At 33.3% G+C, this 7,598-nt stretch overlaps 1 pseudogene across 1 annotated transcript in view; it reads right to left on the reverse strand.

The window, feature by feature from the left end:
- LOC143222457 (chondroitin sulfate proteoglycan 4-like) overlaps positions 1 to 7,389 on the reverse strand; it is a 104,651-nt pseudogene extending 97,262 nt beyond the window's left edge. The window contains exon 1 of the transcript XR_013012236.1: positions 7,260 to 7,389. The product of XR_013012236.1 is annotated as a chondroitin sulfate proteoglycan 4-like (transcript). The remainder of the gene's footprint in view (positions 1 to 7,259) is intronic.
- Between the last annotated feature and the right edge of the window lie 209 nt (positions 7,390 to 7,598).

Below are 7,598 nucleotides of genomic sequence, written 5' to 3' on the forward strand. Positions count from 1 at the left end.
AACAACGACTTGAACCCTGTTCCACTGACGTAGCTTTCGTAACAGTCGTATTTTCTTATTAAAATATTAACGTTCTGTAGCAAGGCTCTTTTTATTAAGCGTTTAAAATTTAAACACAAAGAAACACGACTGAAACCCCACCTACTGGGTGATAAAGTTGAAGTGGTTTAATATAATAACTAAAATATAAAATTGAAAACTGTTGTATTTAAACAGCTTTTAAAAAATGAAATACTTTTCCTTTAAACAACATTAACAGATGGTTAAATATTTTCAAGAAATGTTTCTCACTTTTTCACTAATGTTTTAATTAAAATTAATTAAATTAAACCATGAATAGTCGTTATCTATTAATCGTATTTACCAGGGGCTTTAATCAAATTCTTGTTTAAGCCTCGCTTACCATGGATATATATGGTTTATTAGACAACTCAGTGTGAAGTATAAAAAATCTTCTGCTTGCGGTCAGATTTAATTTTGAAAAGAATAAATCTAAATTGTGGCTGCTAATGCTTAGAATATTTTTAATAAGACTGGTCGGTGCATAAAATTAAAGAGTTTTGCACTTTGATTAGTTTTAAAACTAAAACAAAAAACTAAAAATAAATCGTATTACTTAGCCTTTACGGTATTTTGAGTATATTATTATAACGCCTCTAGTGCTTTTTCTCTACTTGTTTTATAATGACGATCATAACGCAACCTAGCTGTAAACTACCAAGTATAATTCATCTTGTGTTATTTGCAACGGGTGGCAACAGCTGTGTTAGCAAGCATTTGGTCTTCATTTTGTTTGTAAAACTTTCATGTTCCGAATATGTTTTGGTTCAAAGTCATAAATTGAAAACTAACGCGGGTTATTACAGGACAATTGTTTTTTTTTTGTATTTTTGAATTTCGCGCAAAGCTACTCGAGGGCTATCTGCGCTAGCCGTCCATAATTTAGCAGTGTAAGACTAGAGGGAAGGCAGCTAGTCATCACCACCCATCGCCAACTCTTGGGCTACTCTTTTACCAACGAATAGTGGGATTGACCGTCACATTATGACGCCCTCACGGCTGAAAGGGCGAGCATTACAGAACAAACACTAGATGCGCGTCGCAGAACGATATTATGGTCTGACTGCGCTAGTAATAAAACATGTCCTCGAGAACTCCACCATTTTTCTCGTGGAAATTAATTAACTAAATTATTTATCACATATAGCTCCATCCCCAGTGAATTGGTAACAAGTCTAAAAGCTTATAATGCTTATATTTGGGTTTTATTATCTGTGATGGGCAAAGCAAAGATAGCCCATTGTGTACCTTTGGGCTTAACAACAACCAAACCAAACACTGTCAACACACACAGCTCCAAGGAAATGTACTAGTTCTTTCTACAGATTAAATATCGTACTATGATGTGTTCTATAATTCATTTTATGTCCAGAGAACATTCTAATGCCCCTGGTGGCACAGTGCAGACTTACACCGCTAGAAAGAAGGCTTCGATACCTGTGGTGGGCAGAGCACAGTTAGCCTTTTGGGTAGGTTTGTTTTTAACTACCAGCCAGCAAACCACTAACTTACCAATGTGTTTTACTACTTCCTCATTCTCATAGAATAATGAAAGGTCTCACTTTGGGTAAGGTCATTCACGTGCACAGAAGGATGGCCCCCAAGTGCCCTTTTTACCAGTTATAGAAATGTTGACAATTAATGTAAGATATGCCTGATTCCACACATCTCTTTCTGTTGGTTATTAGGAATAAGATGTACAAGTTTCCAGTTTTATAAACAACAGCACACAGGAATGTTTATGTTTTTACAGTAAAGAAAGAAACAATTGTGAAGTCGTTCGTGGTGACGAGAAGCCCACTTGAAGTAAAAATGTACTCTCAAGACTGCTGGTATGGGTGTTAAAACTTTAATTAAAATAAAGTGCAGAACAATGTTTTGACCTTCTTAGGTCATCTTCAGGTTGACAGGTTGTGTGCTACTAAGTGTTTATATACAAAAATTCGCTGTTTAGTTTTAGTTTTCAAAAGTATTTATTAGATCAATTAAATATAAACAAAATAAATCTTGTTTATCACTTATAGTTTTTTTTTTCACTATATGTACCAAAGAGAACCACAAGTTCCCTAATTCCTCCCCTCCCCCAAAAAAAAACAGCTTGAAAAGTGCCTTTGTTTATCAATGACACCCTTGATTTTTAATGCCCTCTGCACATTACTGGGTAAGGTATTCATTTTACATAGTTAAACTTGACCTGTAGTCAATACGACGTCTGGTCTATAGATTTGTATGTTCTAAAAGCAGCCATACGTTCCCCTGTACATTTGGTAAGATTCGGTATATTATGTATTGCTTTAGCGTGATTTTGTAAACCTACTTTTTTAATTGGAGTGCTTGTGTATCTTTTTGCAGCTAGTTTATATCTGCGTGTGCATAAAGTGCTCACGAGCTGAATACCCACATCAATGATCACGTATAGTTAAAAAACAGTCATTCTTAGTTTTTACATTACTAACTGGAAACAAATGCAGCCAGTCAACAGCATCTGCTGCCATTGGGTCTTCACGCGGATTTGAATCTTTTAACGAGGTTAAATGTCAGTCGTATAATGTACTCAAGGCCGAAAAGTATTGCTTTTAGCAACATCATGGTACGAGCCTTAGAACTTCCGATATGCAGCCCAACACGCTAAACACACCAGTATATACAGTGAGAGAGAAGGAAGTTTCTCCTCCGCTAGCACAACAGTAAGTCTACGAACTTACAACGCTAAAATCAGGGGTTCGATTCCCCTAGGTGGGCTGAGCAGATAGCCCGATGTAGCTTTGCTATAAGAAAACACACACGCAAGCGAATACTGCGTTTTATAATATGAATTTCATTGTAAAAAGAAGGAAGTCGTTTATTTGGTTGTTAAATTTCGTGAAAAGCTGCTCTTGGCTTATTTTGTTAGTCGTTTCTGACATGGAAATCATAGAGTAGAGGAAAGGCAGCTGGTAAACTTCACCCACCTTGGGCTACTCTTTACCAACGATTACAGAAATTCCCACTTCACATTATAACACACCCACGTCTGAAAGAACGAACAGTTTCGAAGAAGGGATAGATCCCGTGACCCACACACTGCAAGCTGAACGCCCTAACCATCAACCCATGGCAGGTTAAAAAAAAACACAACAAACAAACTCAGTCACCGTGCCCTACCACAGCCTTCCATGATGTTAAAATATCTAACTAGGATCTCATTGACTGTTCCACTGGTATGTTAGCTGTTCGTTTATGTTCATTGTTATTTCTGTGTGCCGGTTTGTGATACATATGCAGTATTATTTGTAGATTTTGGAGCAAGTAACTGGTACTTTTCTTGCTTATAACTTTGTTCTAAGCAATAGAAAAAAAAACATTTTGTTTTCGATTTTGTTTCTGAAAGTTTTAGTTTAGAAACAGGTTAAGTTACAAGGTCATAAATATGCAAAAATAAAATTGTTTCAAAACTAAACGGAAATGATCATATATCAATAATTTTTGAATTCGTAGCACTGAAAACATCTTGGTTTAGCCTTTCAAGCACTTCACAGATCCAGTGATAAGTTTACAGACTTACAACGCTAAAATATGGGGTTTGGTTCTCCGAGGTGATCACTGCGAACAGTCATTGCGTACTTTGGTGCAAATAAATGTCAACATATTTGTTATTTTATTACTGACTATTTTCTTTTGCTTGTTATTAAGGTTTCTCTTGATATAATGTTGCTTATTATTTATTGACCATTTTATTTTTACAAAATATTGGTTTATCTGCTATTGACTATCCCTTTGACATACTATCGTCCATTACTAACGATGTTCTGTCGACAGATTGTTGGTTATTACTGATTATTGTATTTCGACATACTGCTATATATTATTTGTAATTTCACCCTGATAATATTCGTTCAGCATACGGCCCGGCATGGCCAAGCGTGTTAAGGCGTGCGACTCGTTCTCTGAGGGTCGCGGGTTCGCATCCCCATCGCGCCAAACATGCTCGCCCTCCCAGCCGTGGGGGCGTTATAATGTGACAGTCAATCCCACTATTTGTTGGTAAAAGAGTAGCCCAAGAGTTGGCGGTGGTCATGACTAGCTGCTTTCCCTCTGGTCTTACACTGCTAAATTAGGGACGGCTAGCGCAGATAGCCCTCGAGTAGCTTTGTGTGAAATTCAAAACAAACAAATCGTTCAGCATACTGTTGCTTGTTATTGCTAACTAATTTTTTTTAGCATAACTTATTATTGAATATTTTAAGCAAATAAAAAAACTGAACTTTTGGTAACTTTCGTTATGTATTTATTATTTACACAAATGTTGATCCTGTTTGTTTAAAATCATACAATTAAGTCACCTATATTTAAAAACATGCAACTAAACCACCTATATTTAAAAACATACAATTAAGTCACCTATATTTAAAAACATGCAACTAAACCACCTATATTTAAAAACATACAACTAAACCACCTATATTTAAAAACATGCAACTAAACCACCTATATTTAAAAACATACAACTAAACCACCTATATTTAAAAACATGCAACTAAACCACCTATATTTAAAAACATACAACTAAACCACCTATATTTAAAAACATACAACTAAACCACCTATATTTAAAAACATGCAACTAAACCACCTATATTTAAAAACATACAACTAAACCACCTATATTTAAAAACATGCAACTAAACCACCTATATTTAAAAACATACAACTAAACCATTTATATTTAAAAACATGCAACTAAACCACCTAATTTAAAAACATACAACTAAACCACCTATATTTAAAAACATGCAACTAAACCACCTATATTTAAAAACGTACAATTAAGTCACCTATATTTAAAAACATACAATTAAGTCACCTATATTTAAAAACATGCAACTAAACCACCTATATTTAAAAAATATAACTGAGTCACCTATATTTAAACACATACAACTAAACCACCTATATTTAAAAACATACAACTAAACCACCTATATTTAAAAACATGCAACTAAACCACCTATATTTAAAAACATACAACTAAACCACCTATATTTAAAAACATGCAACTAAACCACCTATATTTAAAAACGTACAATTAAGTCACCTTTATTTAAAAACGTACAATTAAGTCACCTATATTTAAAAACATACAACTAAACCACCTATATTTAAAAACATGCAACTAAACCACCTATATTTAAAAACATGCAATTAAGTCACCTATATTTAAAAACATACAATTAAGTCACCTATATTTAAAAACATGCAACTAAACCACCTATATTTAAAAAATATAACTGAGTCACCTATATTTAAACACATACAACTAAACCACCTATATTTAAAAACATACAACTAAACCACCTATATTTAAAAACATGCAACTAAACCACCTATATTTAAAAACATACAACTAAACCACCTATATTTAAAAACATGCAACTAAACCACCTATATTTAAAAACATACAACTAAACCACCTATATTTAAAAACATGCAACTAAACCACCTAATTTAAAAACATACAACTAAACCACCTATATTTAAAAACATGCAACTAAACCACCTATATTTAAAAACGTACAATTAAGTCACCTTTATTTAAAACGTACAATTAAGGTCACCTATATTTAAAACATACAACTAAACCACCTATGTTTAAAAACATGCAACTAAACCACCTATATTTAAAAACATGCAATTAAGTCACCTATATTTAAAAACATACAATTAAGTCACCTATATTTAAAAACATGCAACTAAACCACCTATATTTAAAAAATATAACTGAGTCACCTATATTTAAACACATACAACTAAACCACCTATATTTAAAAACATGCAAGTAAATCACCTTTATTTAAAAACGTACAACTAAACTACCTATACTTAAAAACATACAACTAAACCACCTATATTTAAAAACATGCAACTAAACCACCTATATTTAAAAAATATAACTGAGTCACCTATATTTAAACACATACAACTAAACCACCTATATTTAAAAACATGCAAGTAAATCACCTTTATTTAAAAACATACAACTAAACCACCTATATTTAAAAACATGCAACCTAATCACCTATATTTAAACACATACAACTAAATCACCTATATTTAAAAAATATAACTGAGTCACCTATATTTAAAAACATCCCTCTAAATCACCTATATTTTCTTTGTACAAAAATAACGTAATTTTAAATAAAGGACTTTTTTATTAGTTCTATCTTTCATTGATCCCTTGCTCTCTTTTAGGTCAGTGTTTGAATACATAACACTTTCAATATTTATGTTGTACTCTCCACGACCTTCCTTTCAAAGACATACGAGACAACCATGAATTAAGTGAAAAGAAAATAAATAGATTTTAGAAACACTTATGTAGATATATCCGGTTTCTTTAAAGTAAGTTCTTAGTGCACGCGATATTAGATTTGCAAATCTCTATACAAATTTTATATTCTGGAACTCTAGGTACTAGGTTAAACAAAAAGTAATATATTTTCCTATTTCTAAAGTACTGTTCTGTGATACATGTATCCACCCGAAACCATTTGTCCAAGTTCTTTACTGTCTCGTGGGTATAAATTGGGAAGGTGCATGACTGATGCAGTCTTGTTAAAAATCTTTACTTCGTGTTATTATGTTCTTTCTCTGCTGTTTGTTTTATTCAGCGGCTTGATCTAGGCCTTTATAAATCTTAATGAACTCAGAAAATTGTAAGTTAAATCCTTAGTTCGTGTTACTATGCTCCCTTTACATTTTCAATTATATTTAGAAGTTAATAAATATAGATGGACTTAGGACATCACAAGTTTAGTTCTCACTTTGTGTTATTGCGATCGGAGGTTGGATCTAAAACATCCTAAATCCTGGTGAACCTAGGACTTCAAAAGACGTTCGTTGGCTTACATGTCGTTTCAAAATCAAGACGAACGGCAGGTCAAGTTCATAAAAATCTAATAGCACATACTCGTATTACAAAAAAACAAACTATGTCTTTCTGTTTTGTTTTCACTCACAAAATGATTCGTATTATTGTTGTTTTCACAACCAGCAACCATGCATCTCATTCAACCACCAAGAACAAAGCAGCACCCATTCATATGATATGCAAAAAATTATACAACATAAATCCTGGTGATGCCATTAAACAAATTGGTTTCGTTTTTCTTATTATTCCCAGCAAATGCCAGACAAATTTATATAAAGTGTATACTCACCCTCATTCACTCAAATACTGAAGTCAGGGGCTAATTTTTTCAGCATCCTAACGATCAACTCTGGAGCTCAGGGAGGACAGCAGGTACCGTTAGGGAAAGTTATCTACACGACGTAAACGCAACGATTACCTAGACAACGAACACGATTGCATTACTTAAACGCAGCATGTGGACTAAATTATTGGTACAGCGCCATCTAGTAGAGACACAAAGAGGCTTGATCTCTGGATCCTAGAATTCAAAACAAAAACAAATTATTTTGTGGTTTCGATAGTTCTTAAACTGTCGTCAAAGGACACAGAAGAGACACTTGCGGTAAACAAAAAAGTATTCTTAACA

The sequence above is a fragment of the Tachypleus tridentatus genome, chromosome 8, assembly GCF_004210375.1.
Source record: "Tachypleus tridentatus isolate NWPU-2018 chromosome 8, ASM421037v1, whole genome shotgun sequence".
NCBI lineage: Eukaryota > Metazoa > Arthropoda > Merostomata > Xiphosura > Limulidae > Tachypleus > Tachypleus tridentatus.